Source organism: Felis catus, chromosome X, assembly GCF_018350175.1.
Source record: "Felis catus isolate Fca126 chromosome X, F.catus_Fca126_mat1.0, whole genome shotgun sequence".
In the NCBI taxonomy this organism is placed as follows: Eukaryota; Metazoa; Chordata; class Mammalia; order Carnivora; family Felidae; genus Felis; species Felis catus.
In genome coordinates this window covers 9807516-9829028 of record NC_058386.1, presented here as the reverse complement: position 1 = coordinate 9829028, position 21513 = coordinate 9807516, and the positions used below count along the sequence as shown (strand labels likewise).

At 48.2% G+C, this 21513-nt stretch overlaps 2 long non-coding RNA genes across 3 annotated transcripts in view; one reads left to right on the top strand and one right to left on the bottom strand.

The window, feature by feature from the left end:
* Positions 1-21513, bottom strand: part of LOC123383352 — a 216363-nt gene that overhangs the window by 162029 nt on the left and 32821 nt on the right. The gene's annotated exons all lie outside the window — the stretch shown is intronic.
* LOC109496360 lies at positions 7454-12701 on the top strand. Of its 2 annotated transcripts, none has more exons than XR_002152339.3 (3): positions 7454-7840; positions 11224-11374; positions 12142-12701. It is a non-coding gene; the product is annotated as an uncharacterized LOC109496360 (long non-coding RNA). The 2 variants fall into 2 exon arrangements; XR_002152338.3 differs by lacking the exon at positions 7454-7840 and adding an exon at positions 10570-10734.

Sequence of the window (21513 nt, the reverse complement as noted above, 5' to 3'; positions counted from 1 at the left end):
ACCCCTAAGTAGTTAACATTATACTTCATCAGCAATGGCCTACTTTTTTTTTTTTTTTAAGGATTAGGTTCTTATGGTAGTCTTTAAGTTGGGAGTACTCAACTTAAAAAAATTTTTTTTTAATGTTTATTTTTGAGAGAGAGAGAGACAGACAGACAGAGTGTGGGCAAGGGAGGGGCAAGGAGAGAGGGAGACACAGAATCCGAAGCAGGCGCCAGGCTCCCAGCTGTCAGCACAGAGCCCGACGTGGGGCTCGAACTCACGAACCACGAGATCATGACCTGAGCCGAAGTCAGACGCCTAACCACTGAGCGACCCAGACACCCCGGGGAATACTCCACTTTTAATGATATCATTACATTCCCACCTAACCTGTATGTCATAATCATGGAATGCTGAGTTCTATCTGGCCAAATTTTCCAGAATTCTAAGTTCTGTCCATTTTGGCGGCTGTCACGGAGCCCGTGTCCACACGTTCCCTTTCTTCCTGCAAATTGCTTCTAATCAGCTCCTTCCCATTTTCAGTTGAGTGAGCAATCCGATGACCAACCTTCTTGGAATCATGGATAAAGCAAGCACAATCAGATCTGAGTAAGGGCTGCAGCCCAGTCACCCTGGAGGAGACACAAGCTATTTTGCTCTAACGGGCGGACTCTCGGAGTTACACACTGTGCACAGAGAGATAATCCAAGTGGCCAGTCTCTCCGGGTCCATATCAGTAAATCAATGCTTTCGTACTGCAACTATTTATTGAACCAAGAGCATGGTTTCACGTTGTCAGACTCAAGGTTGTCTCTATCTGCTCAGGCTGGACCTTTTCATCTTTTCCTTGGCTGACTCATCCTGTTTTCTGTCTAAGGCTCAAGATACAACCTCTCAACTTCAGATAAAAACAGCTTTATCCTCGCCTCACCACGAAGCTCACATCAAGAGTTTATCTTCCTTGGAAAACAACTTGCTGACACCATGCAGGATGCGTATCTGGGAAGGGAGCCTCCCGGGTAGCTAAGACAGAAAGTGAGGGTGCTGACAAACTCGCTCTGGGCGTGGCGGGCAGGCCCTGGGTTTAAGGTAGCAGGGCCACAGGTCCCCAACTTCAGGAGCACCAGAATCCCTTGGGATGCTTGGTAAGAATCCACTTTCCTGGGCCCCACTGTCAGAAATTCAGATTCAGAAGATCTGGGGTTCAGCCAGGAAACTGCAGTTTGGTTTTTTAAAAAATGTTTTTCATGTTTATTTTTGAGAGACAGACAGACAGACAGAGACAGAGAGACAGAGCACGAGTGGGGGAGGGGCAGAGAGGGCGACACAGAATCTGAAGCAGGCTCCGGGCTCCGAGCTGTCCGCACAGAGCCCGACGCGGGGCTCAAAGTCACGAACCGGGAGATCATGACCTGAGCTGAAGTCGGATGCTTAACTGACTGAGCCACCCAGCGCCCAAGAAACTACAGTTTTAGTTCGTATGGTGGGGGACTATGATCCGAGACATAATGCCATTTACAGAGGGCACAGAGCAGGTGAACCAAAGCATATGCTGGTTGGGCCACCCTTGGAAGAGAGTGAGAAGCCTTTGTCTGGATTGGGAGCAGTGTTTGTACAAAACCCAGAATAATTTGGTTGCTGAAAAGAAAAACATCAAAGAATAAAGAACATAGAAATGTGACGTATTTGAGGAGCACCTGGGTAGCTTAGTCGGTTAAGCGACCATCTCTTGATTTCAGCTCAGATCATGATCTCACGTGGTTCGTGAGTTCAAGTCCCACATTGGGCTCTGTGCTGACAGTGTGGAGCCTGCATGGGATTCTCTCTCCTTCTCCCTCTGACCCTCCCCTGCTCTCTCTTTCTTTCAATAAATAAATAAACATAAAAAAAAACATGGAGTATTTGAATTTCTTATAACATCATCTGACAAGAAAACCCTGGCAGCAAAGATATTTACCAGATTCACTTCCCGATTTGAAATGACACCAGAAAAGATCTGCGGGCCGTCTGGGAGACGGGGTTAAAAACACAAATAACAAGTATCTCAAAAGGGACAGAGTTTTTGTTAGTCTTTCACACATTAATAGCACAAAAGATAAACCTGAAGGGATGATTCGATCCCTTTGATAGAGTACGGTCAATTGAACACCGTGCTTTAAGTCAGGAGGTTCTTAGCTCAGGAATAAACATCCTATGATGGACAGGATAGCATCCCCCACCCTAACAAAGAATGATCCCCAAATGTCAATAGGGTTGATGGGAGAAACCTGCTCTAAAAGATAAAGACTTTATAAAAACATAACCAACGACACTGTTATCACACCTGAAAATCCTAATTACTATTATATTTTAATAAGGCAGGAGCTCCCCAAAACAAGAATGGTGTATTAAGGTCTTAAAGTAGCAGACAGTATTGAACTTGATGCGCATCAGTGAACTTATCTATCTTCAAGCTACTCCAAGACGCTCAATTAGGATTCTCACTTTCGGATAAAGCCAGTGATTGATATATATATATATATATATTTATATATATATATATATATATATATCAATATATATACCAATATATAATAAATATATAAATATATTTATTTATAAATATAAATATATAAATTATATAAATATATAAATATATAATATATTTATAACATATATAATTATATAAAATATATTATATAATATATAGTATAATATATAAATATATTAAATATATAATATATTTTATAAAATATATAATTTATATAATAATTTATATAAAACTTTATAAAATAATATATATTATATATAATATATAAATAAATATATATGTTCATAATATATATAATTATATAAAATATATAAGTATATAAAATATATATTGTATAATATATATTGTATAATATATAATGTATACAATATATAATATGATTATATAAAATATGTATTCTATTATATATTATATATGTTATAATTAAATATATATATTTATATATTATAATATATAATATATAAATATGCATATATATAAATATATACATATTTATATATGTAAATAAAATGTTGCCTTAAGCCCCCTTCTCTGTCAGCCCCTACTTTCGGCCACGGAATAGACGATTACAGTTGAAGAAGAGATCAGAAATCGTCCAGCCCAACGTTTAGCACGTCAGACGAGGCCCAGAGAGCTCCTCTGTTTTTCCAATAAAACACACGGCTGAATTAGTGCAAGTTTTCATAGAACTCCCTGAAGTAGTTTTAATCCCACTTTGGCATTTGGTCACAAAGGAACAAATCCACAGAAGAGATGTGCAAAATAGCAAACACCAGAAAGTAATGTGCTATTTGCACATTTCTGGAATACTGAGTAATACAAATCATGCCAATATGGGCGGGGCGTGGCCGTTGCTGTCTCACTCAAAGCCTGGGACCTCATTTCCACGGAGGGCAATGGGTAATGTATGCATAAACACTTGGGATTGAGCAGGGGGGGTGGGTGGCCACCGGCTGGCTGGGTGATGTGTGGTGGCAAGCGGCAAAGGGACAGGCAGGGGACAAAGGCAAAGTCTTCAGTCCAGTGACTGATGTGGAGCTTTGAACGTTGCCGAGAAAGCAAGCAGGAACGGCGCGCTCCGTGTTTGGGTAGGGAGAAGGTTTGAAAAACAAGGTATGTCAAAAGAAGTAAACATGACGGGGCTGGGGGGTGGGGGGAGTTATCCCTACCACATGAAGGTAATTAATTAAATGCCATCCTACACGGAAAAGCATTCAGACAACCACAAGCGCTAGGTTGACTGTGAAGGGTTATTATTGTTGTTACTGCTGAGAATCATTCAAAACCAATTACAACACATACCAAGGGATGGAGGTGAGATGAGGTGACGAGGGGCCGATAGAGAATCATGAACAAATTCTGTCATTCCTCAAGTCAAGAGCTCACGGCGGCGATCAGTTCTCATTTCTCATTTTTTGGGCTATGGAGCATTGGGCTTCTTAGTTAGGACCAGTTGCCCAGTGTGTGGCTCTCGGTGGGAGATCTCCCAAGGGGAAAGCCTAAGGCTGTCACACCGAGACCGGGACGTGAACGCATGACCTACACTCAGCCAATCAGAAAGTCCCAGTAATGACTGGGCATCATGATGGAGGCTGGCACGAGATTATTCTCGGTGGTGGAGTTGGGCCCTTAAAGGTTGGAGGGAGGGGGGAGGCCAGGAGTAGCGGTGCTGGAGGTGAGGCCCTGACCAAAGCAGAGTGTGATTTTGGCCTTGTGCTTGGTCATGAGGCCCACTGTCAGTTCTTCCTTTTTCTCTGAGTCCGATCTCTCCTTTTTCTGGTGATTATATGAAGCAGCCAGGTCCTCCTCAATTCCTTTTGGCTTGCGTTATGCAGAGCTGGATTCTATATTTTATTTTATTTTTATTTTTTTAAATGTTTCTTTCCAAAGGAGAGAGAGACGGAGTGTGAGTGGAGGAGGGGCAGAGAGAGAGAGAGAGACAGAATCCGAAGCAGGCTCCAGGCTCTGAGCTGTCAGCACAGAGCCCGACGCAGGGCTTGAACCCACGAACCGCGAGATCAGGACCTGAGCCGAAGTCGGACGCTCAACCGACTGAGCCACCTGGGCGCCCCTGGATTCTATATTTTATAAACAACAATCTTGACGGCCTGTGTCATTGTGGAGCGACCATCCGAGGGATACTTAGAATAGCCTGAGTTCTAAGGAATAATAAATAATTTAGGGCAAAGACTTGCATGAGTATTTGTAGTACTAGTAACAAGGCTTATTAGTCCCCAGGCAAATTCACAGTTTTCTAAATCGCAATCTTAAGCATTTATCTTGTCTTCTGCGTGTTCCATCCTCACCCTCGAAGTTCAGTGTGTATGTGAAGAGCCCCCCCCATGATCAAGGCTGGGCATAACACGCGGTGTAACCAGCGTGCAGTTTGCACGGAGGGCTAGAAATACAAAACGTCTACTAGTCAGCTCACGGCCTGTCGCAGAGAGAGTGAGCAAAGGCTCTGTTCTAAACCATCCCCATGATGCCTCTGCTAACACACGTGCCTTACCTTCCTAAACACCGGCACGGGCTTTTGTGCCAGCGACGAAACGTGCCAACGGACCACAAGGTTTTAAGGTACACTCTAGTTGATCCAGGCGTTTATTGTTGGCTACGAATTTGCACAGCCGAACGATGACGTAAAAAGCCCACGTTTATACCAGCCAAGGAAAAAAAGCCAGAATCAACATAAACAGCCGCCAGAAGGGAACTGGTTAAAATAGGCTATCGCCATATGACGGGCTACCGCGCAACCATGGAATAAGGCAAATGTACACGTAATAATACACAAGGATGCCCGAGGTATCCGGGGTTGTCCGGGCAGATGTGCAGCACCAGCCTATTTTATCGGTTGGTATGTTTCCGCTCACGAGGTTGCTGAGGAGTTAATGGGCCTATTTATAAGTGGCGTAAAAACTCTTCTGGAAGCTCATATAAGGTAGCGTTATCCCTGCGAGGAATAGCGACCGAGAAAAGGTAAACTGTGGCTGGCTTACCCATCCCGAGTCCATGTTATTTTTAGAATTGTTTTTCAAAAGGTCAAAAATGCTCGGATTGTACTAGAAAGAAAACACTGATTTAAATCTGTGGACTATTCAGGAAACTCGTCCAAATTAGTGTTACTTGTAATTAGCGTGATGAACGGACTGCGCTGATTTAGAGCAACACTGATTTGAAGTGCTTCGTAATTCTGATGTTATGGGACTAAGCTATCACCTCTGGGTTTTTATGGTGTTTTAAGATCATCTCAGTAATTGACATGGTGAACACTAACGGCCAAAGATGACCTCTGTGTCTCTGTTCCTTCTGTGTTGATTAACTCGTCCGGGTTCGTGAATCCTGACCCACCTGAAATCTGAGCAGAATAAACTGGTGATTCAGAGGCGGCTCGATACTAAACACTGATGATGTCTGAATGACTAGTCCTCAATTATTTTACGTCAAAAAGAAGACGGCAAAGCTCTCCAAACAAGGTACCTTTTGAAAAACCATCTTGGGGACGGCCGTAGGTAAATGCAGAAAAGTCTTCTTAGCCAAAATGTCATCAGGGGCCCATATCTGATTGTCCATATTCTGGCTGGTGGACATTTAGCAAGGTACAAGGGGCGTGGTCACCAGAACTATGGCAGCCGGGCCATTTCGATTCAAGGACTTTCAGATATGTCACCAGGCTGCAGAGTAAGTTAGGCCCCAGCGTCTCATTTCTGAGGTGGACAGACCTTGATAGTCAGCTGAGACAGGGATGACCAGGCCCGAGAAAACGCTTCTCGCGTAGGAGACTCGACAGTGACAAATTACAGAAATGCCACGTAGCCTAAAAAGCCAACTAGGCTCAGAGACAGTAGCACTTTACGGATGTTCGTCCATGTCTATGGATACGTGTTCGTGCCTTTCAAATTTAAATTCAGACAACATGGTTGTCATACCCAAAATGGCTCCTCTGGGAAACTTTTAAGGCACTCCAGGCCTACAGTCCCCACATCCTGAGAAGACCCCAGAAACTCTTAATTTCTCCAGGAGTCTATTCTTGAACTGTGGTGGCCAGAGGTCAAACCATTCGAGTCTATGATAGCCACGTGAATCTGGACCCAAAGCTCAGGACAGTCGGTCAATGTAGTAGCTGCTTTAGCAGTTTGAATTCACATAAAGGACAGAACTCTCTGGAGCCCTTGAGTCAGCACATCTTCTGATTCTTCCATGGCTGCCCTGTATATAATTCTATACTAGAAGATATAATCAAAGTCAACTTTCCTCGGAAGACTTTTCAACCAGTCCAGAGCTGAAGTTGTATGACAACAACATGCTAGGTAGTCTGGGAGTGTAGCTTTGGCCTTGGAGCTGGATGACAGAGGCTATGCAGGCCCAGGGCCATAATTTAAAACTGGTGTGGGGGAGGGGCGCCTAGCTGGCTCAGTCGATTAAGCCTCCAACTCTTGATTTCAGTTCAGGTCATGATCTCACGGTTCGTGAGTTCCAGTCCCGCATCCGGCTCCACACTGACGGTGCAGAGCCTGCTTGGGATTCATTCTCTCTCTCTCTCTCTCTCTCTCTCTCTCTCTCTCTCTCTCCCTCTCCCTCTCTCCCTCTGCTTCTCCTCTCTCTCAAAAATGAATAAATAAACTTAAAAAGAAAATTGGTGTGGGGGACATGTGAGAATGAGCAGGGAGGAAGAGGGTGCAGGGAGCAAATTAATGCGCTAAGAGGCACCTTTCCAGATTCAAATGGAGGGAACACGAGGGATTTTGATGCCAAGATATATAAATATTAATGGCAAAAATCAGTACTCTTTTCAGTTTCCAAACTATCGTTCCACCGTCTTTGTGGCCAATTGCAACCTCAAAACCTACCCTAGTGTTGCACGTCATTTCGAACTTATCTGTCATGAGTTGCTCGGATCAACAAAGGGGAATCAGGGAAGTTTCATTTAAGTTTCAGCAAGAACCTTAATGGCATAACAAAAAACTCGCAGGGGTGGGAAGCAGAGAGACCACAATGGGGGCGGCGCTCTGACCCCTGAGCATAAACAATAAGGCACACGAAGACACTTGGAGCTCGTCCGGCTGTGGCAAACAGCCCTTTTTGTCTTTGAAGCCCTCAGTGACATTGTTGAAATACATCTTCAAAAACAGGAAGCTGTGTGATTTTTGATTTTCTGGCGACCTCGCCCTTTCTTGTGAACTGCGAACCGGACCATGAGCTTTGATTCACAGCAAAGGTTGGAGGTAGAAACAAAAGTATTTCCTTTTCACCGAAATGTCCCTGTTTTCAGAAGCAGCGACGAGGCTAAGCCGTAAGGTGCCCGACAGACATTCCTGAAACGAGATGGAGGTGCGTCTAGCTTTAGTTTGGGTTTGTAGCGAGAACGGGGAGGAGAATCCGCCTTGATGAGAGGAGAAATCTGGTCCGTGAGCAGGGATGTACTAGATAATTAGCCATCCCAGGAGGCGATGACTGATTTGTCAGAACACGACAGCAAATGCTTATAGAAATATAACGGAGTGTCTGTTTCTTCATCTTTACATCGAGGAAGTTGACCTACAACAGGGGTCGAAAAACTTTCTGTAAAGGGCCTGATAGTAAATAACAGGGTCCTTTTTTCTGGCCAGTCTCTGTCGCAACGACTCCAGTCTAGACAATACGAAAATGAACGGGCATAGCTGGGTGCCAATAAAACTTTATTTACAAACAGGTGGCAGCGGGCTGCATTTAGCCTGTGAGCCACAGTTTGGTGACCCCTGATCTAGATGATTATCCTTCATTCTCTCTGACCAGTGAGGCATCTTTCTGAGCGACACAAGAGCAGCGAAAATACCAGCATGCTGTGTTTCTCCCTCGCACTGACTTCTTCACGTCAACTCGCATTCGAAAACGTGGCGACCCTCAAGGGAGGAGCTCTCTCTTTCCCTCTCTGCCTCTCGATCTTTATCTACTGCATTCTGACTTCCCCACACAGGGCTTCACAAACTACCAAGGTGCCCTTCACGTGGTCAAGGCTGGGGGTGGCCATCCAAGCCTCAACATTCTGGACTCCCATGAGGTCTTTGAATTTACTGACTTCTCCATAACTCTTAAAATCCTGGACCCAGTCCTCCAGCCTACCCTCTTGCCTCTGCCTGCCGCATCAAGGTCTGTACCACTGCCAAGGTCAGCCCGAGCCCCCGCCAGTGTCGTTCTCCACGAGACCTGTCAGGCATCCCCTCTCTCCTGATTATTTCCCTGAGATAACTTGGATGACTGTACCTTCATCTGCCCCAATCCCAAAGCTGACAATCTTGGAGTCATCTATGACCCCTCACCTTTGACCTGCAAGCCGGTCGCTTCACACAGGGCCTGCCCCTTCCCCGGCTCCCTGAATCGGTCCCTTGTCATCCCCTGGATGTAAAAAGTGTCTTTCCGTTGAAGGACCCAGAAAGGCATTTAGATGACTGAATGAAGCTCTCTGAAAAATAGAAATCAGAAGCTAAGGAGAAAAACCACTTCTTTGAGAAGAGTCGAGTAGTGGAATGGAGACAGGTGACAGGACCACCAGACAGAACTTTCATGGGCTGTAGGTGCTTCTCCCTTCAAAGAGCCCTTCCTCTACCAAAATATATATGTATACATTCAAAGTTAGATTTTAGGACTATGTTGCTTTGATGGGGAGTACAGTCCGGGCTGGATCATATTAGTTTTGTCCCTTCCGACTTTTCGAAGAAATCGAAATCATTTCATGGGTCCTTAGTTCTGTACCTAATGGAGAAGTCACTGCTGGGCATATTTGTCATCAGATGTTACTAAAAGCACAAGAAGTTCTTTTAAAAAAAAAAAACCTCATCGTGGAAAACATTTCCTGTCTTAAACTGTTTATCCCTCTTTTTAAAGAAAGACGTAACTAACGTCTGCCAACAAGAAATGCGGATGTATTGGAATTATGTTTATCCATAAAATATAATATTTGGTGGCGTTCCTAGATTCCGATATAAGAATGAAAAATAACCTTGTAATATTTCAAGATGCGTGATTAATCTTAGGGGGAAATCAGCCTTCTGATTTGGCTGTTCTTTTTGTGTTTTTCTAGCTTTATAATTGACAAAAATTATGTATATTTAAGGTACTCCACATCTTGTTTTTGGGGTCTACTGACATTGGTAAATGATTGCTACGGTCAAGCTAATTAACACGTCCATCACCTCGCCTAATGACCGTTGTTCTTGTGCTGTTTCCTACTGAGGACACTTAGGATCCACACGGCAAATTAGAAGTATACAATACAGTATTTTTGACTCCAGTCACCATGCCATACGTTACATCCCCAGAACGTACTCATCCTACAGACCTGAAACCTTGTACGTGTTGCTCAACATCTCCCCATTTCCCCCCACAGCCCCAGGCAGCCACTCTGTTTTCTGCTTCAATGAGTGCCACTCCCGCAGATCCCGCACAGAAGTGATTTCATGTAGCATTTGTCTGTGTCTGGTTTATCTCATGTAGCATAATGTCTTCCAGGCTCATCCATGTTGTCCCAAATGGAGCAGGGTTTGCCCTTTTTTTTTTTAAGACTGAATCATATCCCTGTGTGTGTGTGTGTGTGTGTGTGTTAGTGGTACAACGAACGTGGGGGTACACATAAGTCTTTGAGATCCTGATTTCATTTCCTTTGGACACAGATCCCCCCAAGTGGGATCGCTGGATCATACGGTAGCTCTATTTTTTAATCTTTTGAGCGATCCCCATAGAGTCATCCATCATGGCTGTACCAATCTACATTCCCACCAATAGTGCACAAGGGTCCCTGAGAAAATAAATGGGGGTGGGGGGGGAGGGCGCCTGGGTGGCTCAGTCAGTTAAACATCCGACTTTGGCTCAGGTCGTGATCGCAACGGTTCCTGAGTTGGAGCCCAGCATCCGGCTCTGGGCTGACAGCTCAGGGCCTGGAGCCTGCTTCGGATTCTGTGTCTCCCTCTCTCTCTGCCCCTCTCCTGCTCATGCTCTCACGCGCTCACTCTCTCTCTCTCTCTCTCTCAAAAATAACTAAACACTAAAAAAAAAAATTAAAAAGGAAAAGAAAAGAAATAGAAGGCATCAATCTCAAGCAAAATCTCTCTAGATTTTCCGTTCTGCAAATCAATTGAACGTGTTGCTTCGTATCCTGATGTATTTGGACGAGCCTTGTGGTTCGCCCAGCCGGCATGTGTGGGCATAAGCCTTAGGCCAGGAACTGTGCTAGGTCTGGCTGTACCACGGTAAGTACGTAGCTTCTATTTTAATGGTGACATTCGACACCGTGGAAATTGACCTATCATAGATTATTCAGGAGCTGCTGTCCGCACAGTCACTGCACTTGTGCGGGACAACACGGTTAAACCGTGGCTCTGACAAGGCAAAAGTGATTGCTACTTTGCCTTACAAGGCATTTTACGCTTCCTGGTGGGGTGGAGGAGGGTGGGATTTCGAGGCAAGTTCATCTGTGTGCCTTGCTAAGTAATGATTACGTTTGGATGACACCTCAGCTTCTCTCAAGAGCGAGGAATGTAACGCATGTTTTAGGCCCAAGTGTCTCCAAGGGGTTTTGTGAAACACGGGAGACTATTCGGTTTATATAAAAACAACACGGGTCCATTCAGGATCTGAGGCAGCCTGCTGTCTTTATCATGAGACTAGGAGCTCGAGCCCTTTATTGGATGCGCGACCTTCTGTGAGGAGCTTAGTTTCTGATTTAGAATCTCTCTCAGGATTGTCGCCGGAAGCAGACGGCCTGCGTGTCAAGGGCCCCGGGCCAGAGGGGACACTCATCAGACGTCCGCCTCCTCACTCATTGCAGACAACCCCACCCGCATCATCAACAGTTGTCTCTGATGCACTTTGGAATCAACTGCCATGCAGGTGTCTGATTCACCCGGGGGCGGGGGCACAGCCTGTGGTGGGGGCGGGGGGTGGGGGAGGTGGGGGGGTGGGAGGTGGCTACAAAGAAATTACTTTGACTAAGAAGCCCGAGCTAAGCAGACAGTTGCCACAGACGGTGGGGAGGGGAGGGGGCCTCAGTCTCAGCCCTGTTGACATTTAGGGACAGATAATTCTGTGGGGGGGGGGGGGCTGACCTGTGCACTGTGGCGGGTTTAGCGGTCTCCCTGACCGCTACCCACTGGAGGCCCCCACCCCCAAGTGTGACAACTGAAGCAGCCTCCAGACCCTGCCAGATGTCCCCTGGAGGCCGAGACGGGCCCCAGTCGAGAACCGGTGACTTAGATGATCGGCATCTGCCCCCGAGACCTGCCAGATCGTCCTGAGAACCAAATGAAAGAGAGTACGGGAAAGTGAAACCACCCGGTAGAGCCTGCAGCCCCGGGGGCTCCGGGAGCCGCCTGCACGGGCCCATCCCTGGGGAGAGGCCCACATCCTGAGGCCCAGGCCGCCTCCCGCTGCGGCCCCCCCAGGAACCCGGCGGGTGAGGACGCAGGCAGCCGTGTGCTGGGGGGCTCCCCGAGGGGTTCTGGGCCACAGCAGCGTGGGGAACTCCGCTCTGAGCAGATGTGGCGTTGACTCACGTGCGGACAAAGGCAGCATTTGCACATGGCCACCGAGGGCCGGCTATGGTGGTCCGTGCTGGGCCGGGGGGGGAGACCCGCCAAGATCCTGTTCTTGCCCTCCAGGGACTTCCGATCCAGTTGGAAAGACTCCAGGACAGGCCACTGAGAAGAGCCCTCCTCGAGTTTGCACAGGGGAGAGGAAGGGGGGACACTTTCGAAGCAGAGAAACGCTTTCGTGGAGCCTGATGATGCCAGAGCCCGAGTTCGGGCCAAAAAGGTGGCCAAGAGTCTCAAAATTGGAGAAAAGGCTGACACGTAAGGCAACACAAAACAGTGAAACAGCTAGAGGATATTGGGTAGCGGAAACCCCCATCCCTGCGCCACCAGCCCGGTCAGCTCAGTCGGCAACGTCCGCTGGGCCGGCAGAGCCGAAATGGCTCCTTCAGGCTACAGGGTGGGGATGCTCCCAAGTCTTTAGACCAAAAGCGACATCTTAGACTTCTAGACGCTTTCACACTGAGTGCTAGGTTTGTTTTTCTGACATTTTATGAAAAATTGCAAATATAGGGCAAATATAGGGGTGGCTCAGTCAGTTAAGCGTCCGACTTGGGCTCAGGTGGAGATCTCACGGTTGTGGGTTCGGGCCCTTCATCGGGCTCTGTGCTGACAGATTGGAGCCTGCTTCGGATTCTTTCTCCCCCCCCCCCCCCGCCCCTCCCCTGCTCGTGCTCTGTCTCTGTCTCTCAAAAAATAAAATAAAAGACGTTAAAAAAAAACATCAGTCCGACATCTGTTGACAAGCATTTTGATTATTTGTTAGTCAGGTCACATAACTGAGTGGAGCGCGGGTTGGGGGTGGGAGGAGTCAGGCCTCCAGTTGTTAGAAACCGAGTCTCTAAATTACTATACTTATCCTAATAACTCTTGAGAAAGAGCCTTTGAATTTGCTTAAACATTTCCTGTGGTCTTCGCAGATAACCTCTAGTGGGGAAAAAAAAAAATTGAAGTGTCCATATTGGCCCTCAACGCTTTGGTTAGTTAACAAAACCCATGTGAAAAATGTCTTGGGGCTTCCTCAGCCCAGAGGCGCCTCAAATAGACTTCCTCACTTCACCGAGGCCCAGAGATTTGCGTACTGAGTTGTTTCTTTTTGAGAGACATCTCACAAACACCGCAGCTGGGAAAAGGGGCAAACCGCCCCGTCTGAGAGCGTACAAGAATTTCTTCAGGGTTTTGTGACTTGAACGCTCGGTGTTCTTAAAAGAACACTTGGAGCCTGTGGAACACCGTAGAATCCTTTTGGGTTCATTTCCAGATGGTCGTGCCTGACAAGGAGTAGTTCTGGGACCCTCATTTGTGCACACCTGCCATCGCATCCTGCTTTGGGAGGGAGAACGTTTCCTTGATTTGGCGTTCTTTTAAAGAAAATCGAGATAGCATTGAATTCTTAGCCGAAGATCACTAGCTGGTGTGTGTGTGTGTGTGTGTGTGTGTGTGTGTGCGCGCGCGCGCGCGCATGCATGTCTGATTACGGGGTTTGCAAGTTGTATGGATCCAGAGTTTGAAATAGAGGGAACCCTGAGGCAATTCTGGTTCAAAGTTACCCAAGATGTCTCATTGGCTAATTAGGGTGCCCAGTGGGCGGTGGGGAAATGAGGATAGCTGGTGGTGTTTAGTGTCAGGACTCGGGGATTCCCCACGGGCTACTGAGGCCTCTTGGGTAAGAAGGCGTGCTGACTTCAAGGGCAAAGATGGCTGCCAAGCCAGCCGTGCCCTGTGGGTGGAGCCGCCGCTGTGCCTAAGGCAGGAGCCCATGTTGGGGCGGAGAGAGGTGTCTGGGAGGAGCCAGTAGGGCGGTCAGAGGGGTAGGGACCCAGAGCGGACAATGAGGAAGCAGGCCCAGGCTCACCATACAGAGGTGGAGAAAGAGCCGGAGACACCATCGTCCCTGATCTCTGAGGCCGGGGACCCTCACATTTCCCAGCGCACCATTTTAGGCAGACACTGGGCCCAGTGGAGTAGGAAAGCCCCGGATAGAGTCAAACCCACCGTCAGCATTTCTAGTCTAAAGAGGGGAAAAGGCTTTGCAGGAATTTTCTAGCAGAGGAGACAGGCCTAAGTCTGTAGCTAAGGGGCCGCGTGTGGATTGTTCCTTTCTGCCCGACTGAAGACACAGGGTACCACTGGCGGTCAGAGGCTTGTGGCCCTGGGGTCCATCTGGAAAGCAGGAGAGGAAAGGCATGGGCGAGGGGTCAGCACCTGGGGGGGGCTCCTGCAGTGAAAGAGCAGGTGACGACCAGGTATGAAGGAGACCGGTAATAACAGAGTGCGCTCTGGATGGCCTTGATTGTGGCTGCCTGATCTTTGTTCCTTCCTGACGTCATGCAGGTCACACGAGGGTGAACTCAGTGTCGGGGGGAAGCAAGCCTGAGTCGCCGAAAGACACAGAGCACGTCTCCCAGAACATTCGGCCCTGCTCCAATCCCCTGCGAGCCATTTGCCGAGCAGGCCTTCAACTTGGTAGGTTCACTAGAGCATCGTGTAATGCTCTGTGGGAGTGAATGAAGCAGGACAGGACCCAATTAAATGCCCCGAGCCTGTGGCAGGCCCTCCTCCCTGGTCCTCAAGCCCAACGAAGGCTTGTGAACCATTTCTTTTTTTTTTTTTTATGTTTATTTATTTTGAGAGAGAGAGTGCACACATGCCCCCACAAGTGGGGGAGGGGCAGAGAGAGAGGGCGAGAGAGGGAATCCCAAGCAGGAGCCACAGCACAGAGCCTGAGGCAGGGCTCGAACCCATGAACTGCGAGATCAGGCCCTGAGCCGAGATTATGACCTGAGCTGAAACCAAGAGCCAGATGCTTCACCACCTGAGCCATCCAGGTGAATCATTTCTAAAAGTAAAGAATTTCTAAAAGAGAAATTAAGATATCTTTAAAGACATCTGAAAGCAACCGGTCCCCAAACCGGGTGTTCTTTTCACTCAACCTATCGTCATGGTGAACCTTCTTTGCCTTCATAACACCTTGACCCCTATTTTAATGGACTTGAACATCCAGAAATTGTTGCCTAGGACATTCGTGGAACCCATCTTAATCCTGTGTAAAGAAAGCCATCTAGCGTGCCAAAGCACCCTACAGAGAAAACTGGAGGTGAGAAAGCTACAGGGAAAACCGGAGGTGAGAAAGGGGGAAGAGGCAGAAATGGGAGGAATCTAATGAACAGCGCTCGGAAAGGACTGGATAGCTATTGAATGGCCATAATGAAACACTCGGGAAATTTCAAGAAGAGAAGATCGGAAGCTGCCGAAGTCATTCATTCAGCAATGTCAGGGCAGGCTGAGAGTGGAACACAGTTCAAAGCACTGGGGAGTAAAAAGATTCAGCCCGTAGAATGCCAAGACTGATATTTGATATAAACCAAACTGTAGAAAGGATCAAGCCTAATTGGTCCTGACCAGCAACCAGATGCTCTCCAAGGAGACGTCGGAAATCTTGAATTAATATCATTTTAACCACAGGAGCAAAAATCATCAAGCATGGTCCTAATGGGCAAAACAAAATATCATGTTGACCTTTTTCTTAAGGAATATTATCAGAGAACATTTTCAGTTGCCGTTCAGTGTTAAAACGCTTTATCGTCTCTATCTGTTCTTGTCTTGTTTCCTAATTCCTCGCACACGCATGGTTTGTATGTCCTGTGTATGTGTTTGCTACGGACCTTAAGGAAGAGACCACGATTCCTTCTATTGGCCTCTTGTTTGCGAAATGGTTGGCAGTAACACGTCCTTGAGATGAGAAAACCAGCTATGATTGGTTTCAGACCTCTTGGTCCCACCTGATTTCCGCCTGTGCTGGTTCTCCAAATTACTGGGGTATCTATTGCCTTTATAAATTAAGATGCTTCCCCCGCCGCCCCGCCGCAGGCTCAATTTATTGGGCCCGATTGGTCTTGCTCTGCATTTCACTGGAGGGCCCTGTCTTTTCTTTGGCTCACCTACTGCCGCCCTTCCTTCTCTGCAGATCACCGAGGGAGCCAAGTTTCCTTTGAATGTCATGAAGGCCTCGTAATTAGCCAGGAAGCCGAAGAGCATACCAACAGTCCCTTTCCCATCACCGCGCGGCCCTGTTTGGTTTTTCCCTCCCGAACCTCAAGCAGGAACTGGCGCAGTTCTAAAGGCCCCTCTACACCAAGAGTGATTAATTTCACCAGGAAGTGAAATTTGCACGGCCCTATTAGAAGCTCTGGACAGGTCGGCGCACCTTTTTTTTTTTTAAGTAGGCTTGTGAGATACAACTTAACGTCCCGCAAAACTCGCCAAGGCCTGGTATTTGGAATTGCGCTTTCCTACCATCCGTGGGGGAGACCGCACCCTGTTCGGGGTCAGGAGACGTGCGTGGATCCTGTTCGCATCCCCCCAGCGCCCCCAACCACCACTGTCACCCAGTGGCTCTGAACGCAAGGCTCGAACTAGGTTGGCGGTAAGGCCCGCGCTGAGCTTTGAGTCGGTAGTTTTGTTCTAAATGGCTCTAAAGCAAAACAAAACCCGAAACTTCGTCTTCCCCAAAGCCTCTTAAGACCCTGACGAGTGAAGTTCGCCGCCGAAAGGACCAAGTTTCTGCAGCACAAAGTTTTATTTTTACAGTTGCCCCGGCGAGAGTTGCCAAGCCATGTCAGAGCAGACAGGTCCCACCCCCCCGCCCCTGCTTTTCATCAAACCCGCAGCCCACTCCCCTGCCTCGGTCACCCCAGCCCTCCGGGCAGCACAGGCAGTGGGAACAGGAAATGAAGTTTCTCAGAAAGTTCAGGCTGCCTTGGCTGGGCGCCAGGTGTCACCGGTGTGAAAGCGCCGAAGTCAGGCCCAGAGGGTTCTCTTCCTCCGGCTACACAGAAACCCTCTCACGCTCCTCCCTCAAACCTACCTAAGCTCAAATGCAAAACCATTTGTGCGGCTGGGGAAGCGTCCAACATTCTTCGGTTACGGACTTGGGGCCCTGCTTCCTCAGCGTTTGAGCAAGACAGCTCGGCTGGGCTCAATTGGCAGTCGGCTCTGCCTCGTTCCCTCCCCGCCCCACGCCAAACGGCTGAGGGCTTGGAATCGGCCACGCACACACGTTCCTGGGTCCAGGTTTCTCTCTGGAACCGAAAGGAGACGCGGGCCACCATCACGGGACAAGCTTTGACTTTCTGGATGATGCTCTCCCCCCCCCCACCCCCTCCTCATTTCCGTGCAGTCTCGTGGCGCGGACACCGTGAAAAAGCACACCAGAGACCACGTCCGGTTGGATTCGTGGGAGGTGGTCCGAGTCGAGCCGCAGCCTCAGCGTGGCATCTGATGGCCCTTTACCCTGCTCCCTTCTTTCTAAATGGCACGTCTTAGCTTCTAACGTACTACAAACTCTTTGCTCCCATCTCCTCTCCGCATCTCAACTCTTCGGCTATCTCCTCTCATTGGATTGTGAGGGATTCACGTCTGTCTTCTTTAGTACCGAATAAAGAGGTCGGCAGGCCCAGGAGGCTCTAATACTGTGGAGGCCTAGGTAAGCGAACCCAAACGCAAGCCTGCAAACGCCTCAAGGTTCGCGAGCTGAAACCCCAAAACAACCAGTCCCCAACAGCCAACTAGGCTTGAAGCGATGGCCAATCAATCATTTCCTTCCTTCACTTCTGCCTTTTCTCTATCTAATCTCTCCCTGAGCAGCACCCCCGTCCGCGACGCGCCCCGCACCACAGCCGGCCCGGCGCTGCCCCCCCCCCCCCCCGCCACATCGATGTCTGCTCGAATCAACTTGCGTTTTTCATGTGCCTCAGTTTCTCTTTTAACACCAGCAAAGGCTCAATCTTGGCGGCATAGTTAAATAAGTGAATGAATAAGCTCGCATGGAATCCTCCCGAGACCTTTAAAAGCAAATCTTGAAGTAAATCGATGTGGGTATTTATGGGGAGTCAAACCACAAAAACGTAGAATAAAGGCGCTAAGAAGGTGTCAGCTGAATAATCTATCCAGGGAAGTAATCACTAAGCCTCGAAAGATAAACCATAGGGAATAGGGTCCTACCGGGGAATACAGAGAAAGGAAATATTGACAGGTGAAACACGATGGCTGTGGAGATACTTACGCTGAGTGAAAGAGGCCAGACTCGAAAGGGGATCTATTGTATGATTTCCTTTTTATAAAAGAAGTCTATAAAATACAATCAGTAGGAACAAAGCGGGTCAGTGGTTGCCTGACAATGAGGGTAGAGGGTGAGGGATTACAGTCGGGCGCGAGGAAACTTTTAGGGATGATGGATACGTTCATTATCTTACCAGGTGTGCATGTAAATCAACACTCACCATATCGCACATTTTTAAAAAACTGCCTTGCATTTTGATTGCTCGCTCAACAAGTATTTGTTGCATGCTTTTTTTGAATCCTTTTTTTTTTTAACTTTATTTTTATTTAGAGAGAGAGCGTGCGAGTGGAGGGGCAGAGAGAGAGGGAGAGAGGGAGAGAGAGAATCCCAAGCAGGCTCCGCGCTGCCAGGGCAGAACCCGACGTGAGGATCCCGTGAACCATGAGACCATGACCTGAGCCGAGATCAAGAGTCGGACGCTTCACCCACTGAGCCGCCCAAGTGCCCCGTCTATGAATCCTTTTTCAATTTCCTCTGATCTCTTTCCGATCCTGATCCTGTCTTCCAAGCTGCTAGGCATCCACCTTCCAACTCCCGTTCTCCTCTCCGTAAGCGTATCTTAAAATCTATGGAGTAGGGTTTTTCTCTTCCAACCTACAAATCGTTGCCAAAACAAAGGAATATGTCGTACGTAGGAATCGCTACTTCACGTGAGAAGGAACACAAGATATTGATCGCTGTGTGACATACCACTTTTCTGCTTGGCATCGTTTCTTGATAGGCTTCAACGTTTCTCCAGATGATGCCATCAATGGTGTCTGGGCCAGTCCCATGTGCGTTTTAGTTGACTAGTTCGCGTCTACGCCCTAGTCATTTCATGACCTGCTATGCCAATGAGCTGTCTTAGATACGCTTGGGTCATAGTTTCATTGCCCGCCCCCAACTCCACTTTTTAAAAACTATATGTGAGGGGCGCCTGGGGGGGCTCACTCGGTTAGGCGTCCCGACTTCGGCTCAGGTCATGATCTCACGGTTCGTGGGTTCGAGCCCCGCGTCGGGCTCTGTGCTGACAGCTCGGAGCCCCCTTCGGATTCTGTGTCTCCCTCTCTCTCTGCCCCTCCCCTGTTCACGTTCTCTGTCTCAAAAATAAATAAACATTAAAAAAAAATATAAAAATTCTATGTGAAACGATAATGTGAAATCTTTCCCCGGTGAGGCCCGTTAAGGTGTAACAGTTAAGGAGAGAACACAGAGTCTCAGGTCCTAGGTTTGGGTCCTGGCCTTACAATCTTCTCAACTTCAAGAGTGCCGTTGACTCTCAGAACCTCAGTTTCTTTATCTGTAAGATGAGGCCGATGATACTGACCTGCGTTTTATTAAAACACAAGGACTTTACTGCTACCCACCCATGTTTATTCAAACATCAAGAATGAATCGTGCCCACGCAGAGTAAAGGCAGGTCGCCGACAGTCTCCCTGGTGGTGCGAATTCCCTGTTTGCCTTCGGGAAAAATCCTGGGCTCTTAACTGCATCAGTAGTTTGGTTTGTTTTTGTTTGTTTTCTGGGTTTTGATTTCCTCTTCTTTCCACTTGGATGTGTTACTAAGCCTAAGGGGTCTTGGCTGGAAAAAGATATAAATCTCAGAGGCTGATGACTTTTACTGGTACCGATCTAATTACACCAAGAACTGTGGGGCCTGGCAGGCGTTTCGTTAATTGTGTGAAATCTAAGACAGTTGGGAAGTTGGGTAGTTTCCTTGGAAATACCCGGCTTCAGAGATTTAGGTCATGGATTTTCTGCAGCTTTCTTCCAGAGGATCAAACATGCGTCCAAGTGATCGAAGTTCTTGCGTTTGAGTCTGCCTGTGCCACTAACCACTTTACTAGGAGCCTGACTAGTCCTTGCTGGCTGCAGTCCAGATGGAATTGCTTTGTAGATAAAATGGTTTTCTGTATTTATTCTTAAAATAAGTCGCTGTTTCTCTTTTATGAAACGGCCTACAGAACGTGGCAAGGGTGACTCCTGTGACCTGCTGTGCTATGTGATCTGCGCACTCTTTTGTTGTTAAAAAAGAACATTCTCGAAGAGGCCGAAGTGAGGGGTGAAGCTAACTATCTCTCCTGCCAACCCAGGCTTTTCTCATTGTGACACTTAAGGGACAGAAGAGATTACCCCTTTTCCTGGTGAGCAGACCCACTCCCAGCGTCCATGGCTTCATGTCAATAAAGTTCCCTTGGGACGCCCAGGGGGGCTCAGTCTGAGAAACGTCAGACTTCGGCTCAGGTCATGATCTCAACGGTCCGTGAGTTCCAGGCCCGCGTCGGGTTCTGTGCTGACAGCTCGGAGCCTGGACCCTGCTTCAGATTCTTTGTGTCCCTCTCTCTGTCTCTGCCCCTTCCCTGCTCACACCCTGTCTCTATCTCTATCTCTCAAAAGTAAACATTTTTTAAAAATTAAAAATAAAGTTTTATTTACATACACACACACACACATCTCTAAATTATTTTTAACATTCAACCAAATCTTCATACAAGACCACCCATCTGCGACGGGTTCTCAGTCTCCTTTTGCAATGGAAGGAAGTGTCCCCGACTGCTTTATATTTGCACGAGCCACCAGTGGCCGTGCCATCAGAGCTCGGAGAGGCCCAGAGGAATGGGAAAGTCATTAGCTGCCTATTGAATTCAAAGGAAAACAGGCATTTCCCCCAGATGTGCAGGCCCAGGCGACAAAACAGTCATGCCCATTGTGAGACCGGAAATAGTCACAGGGTATCCTCCTGTTCGCCCCTGGGCGGGGAGAGAATGATCAGGAAGGAACGGGGAAGGACCCTCCCGGGCGCACTGAGGGGACCCGGTGCACCCCTTGAAGGCCATGCCCCCCGTTGAGAAAGGCAAAGGCCAAACAGGGAAACAGCTGGCTGATCCCCACCCCCAGTTGGGCAGATTTGATATTTGCGTCCGTCCTGTCGCCCGCCACCGTTCGGGGAGCCCTAGGGACCCCCGGGGCCTTGCGCGTCCCTCCCCGTCCTGGTGCCATGTGCGCACCCTCTCCTCGCGCGGGGCCCACGGGCCCATTCTTTCCCGGGGGTGCGGGCGAGGAGCTTGTTTGACACGCGTACTCCGGACTCCCCTTTTCTCTGATTTTCCGCAACTCTGACCTGTCAGGTTGTGGCGCGTCGCCAGAGAAAACAGCGCGAACGAGCCCGGGCCCACGGAGGCCCGGGAAGGACGGGGCCGCGGAATGGTGTCCCCTGGACGGCTCGGGGCTCCCTGCACACAAGAAAACAACTGGCTAAAGAGGAAAGACGTGTTCCTCCGTTAAGAGCCTATTGCTGTGTTTACTTGACACAAAGTCTCTGCTGTCACTGGCTTCCCTTC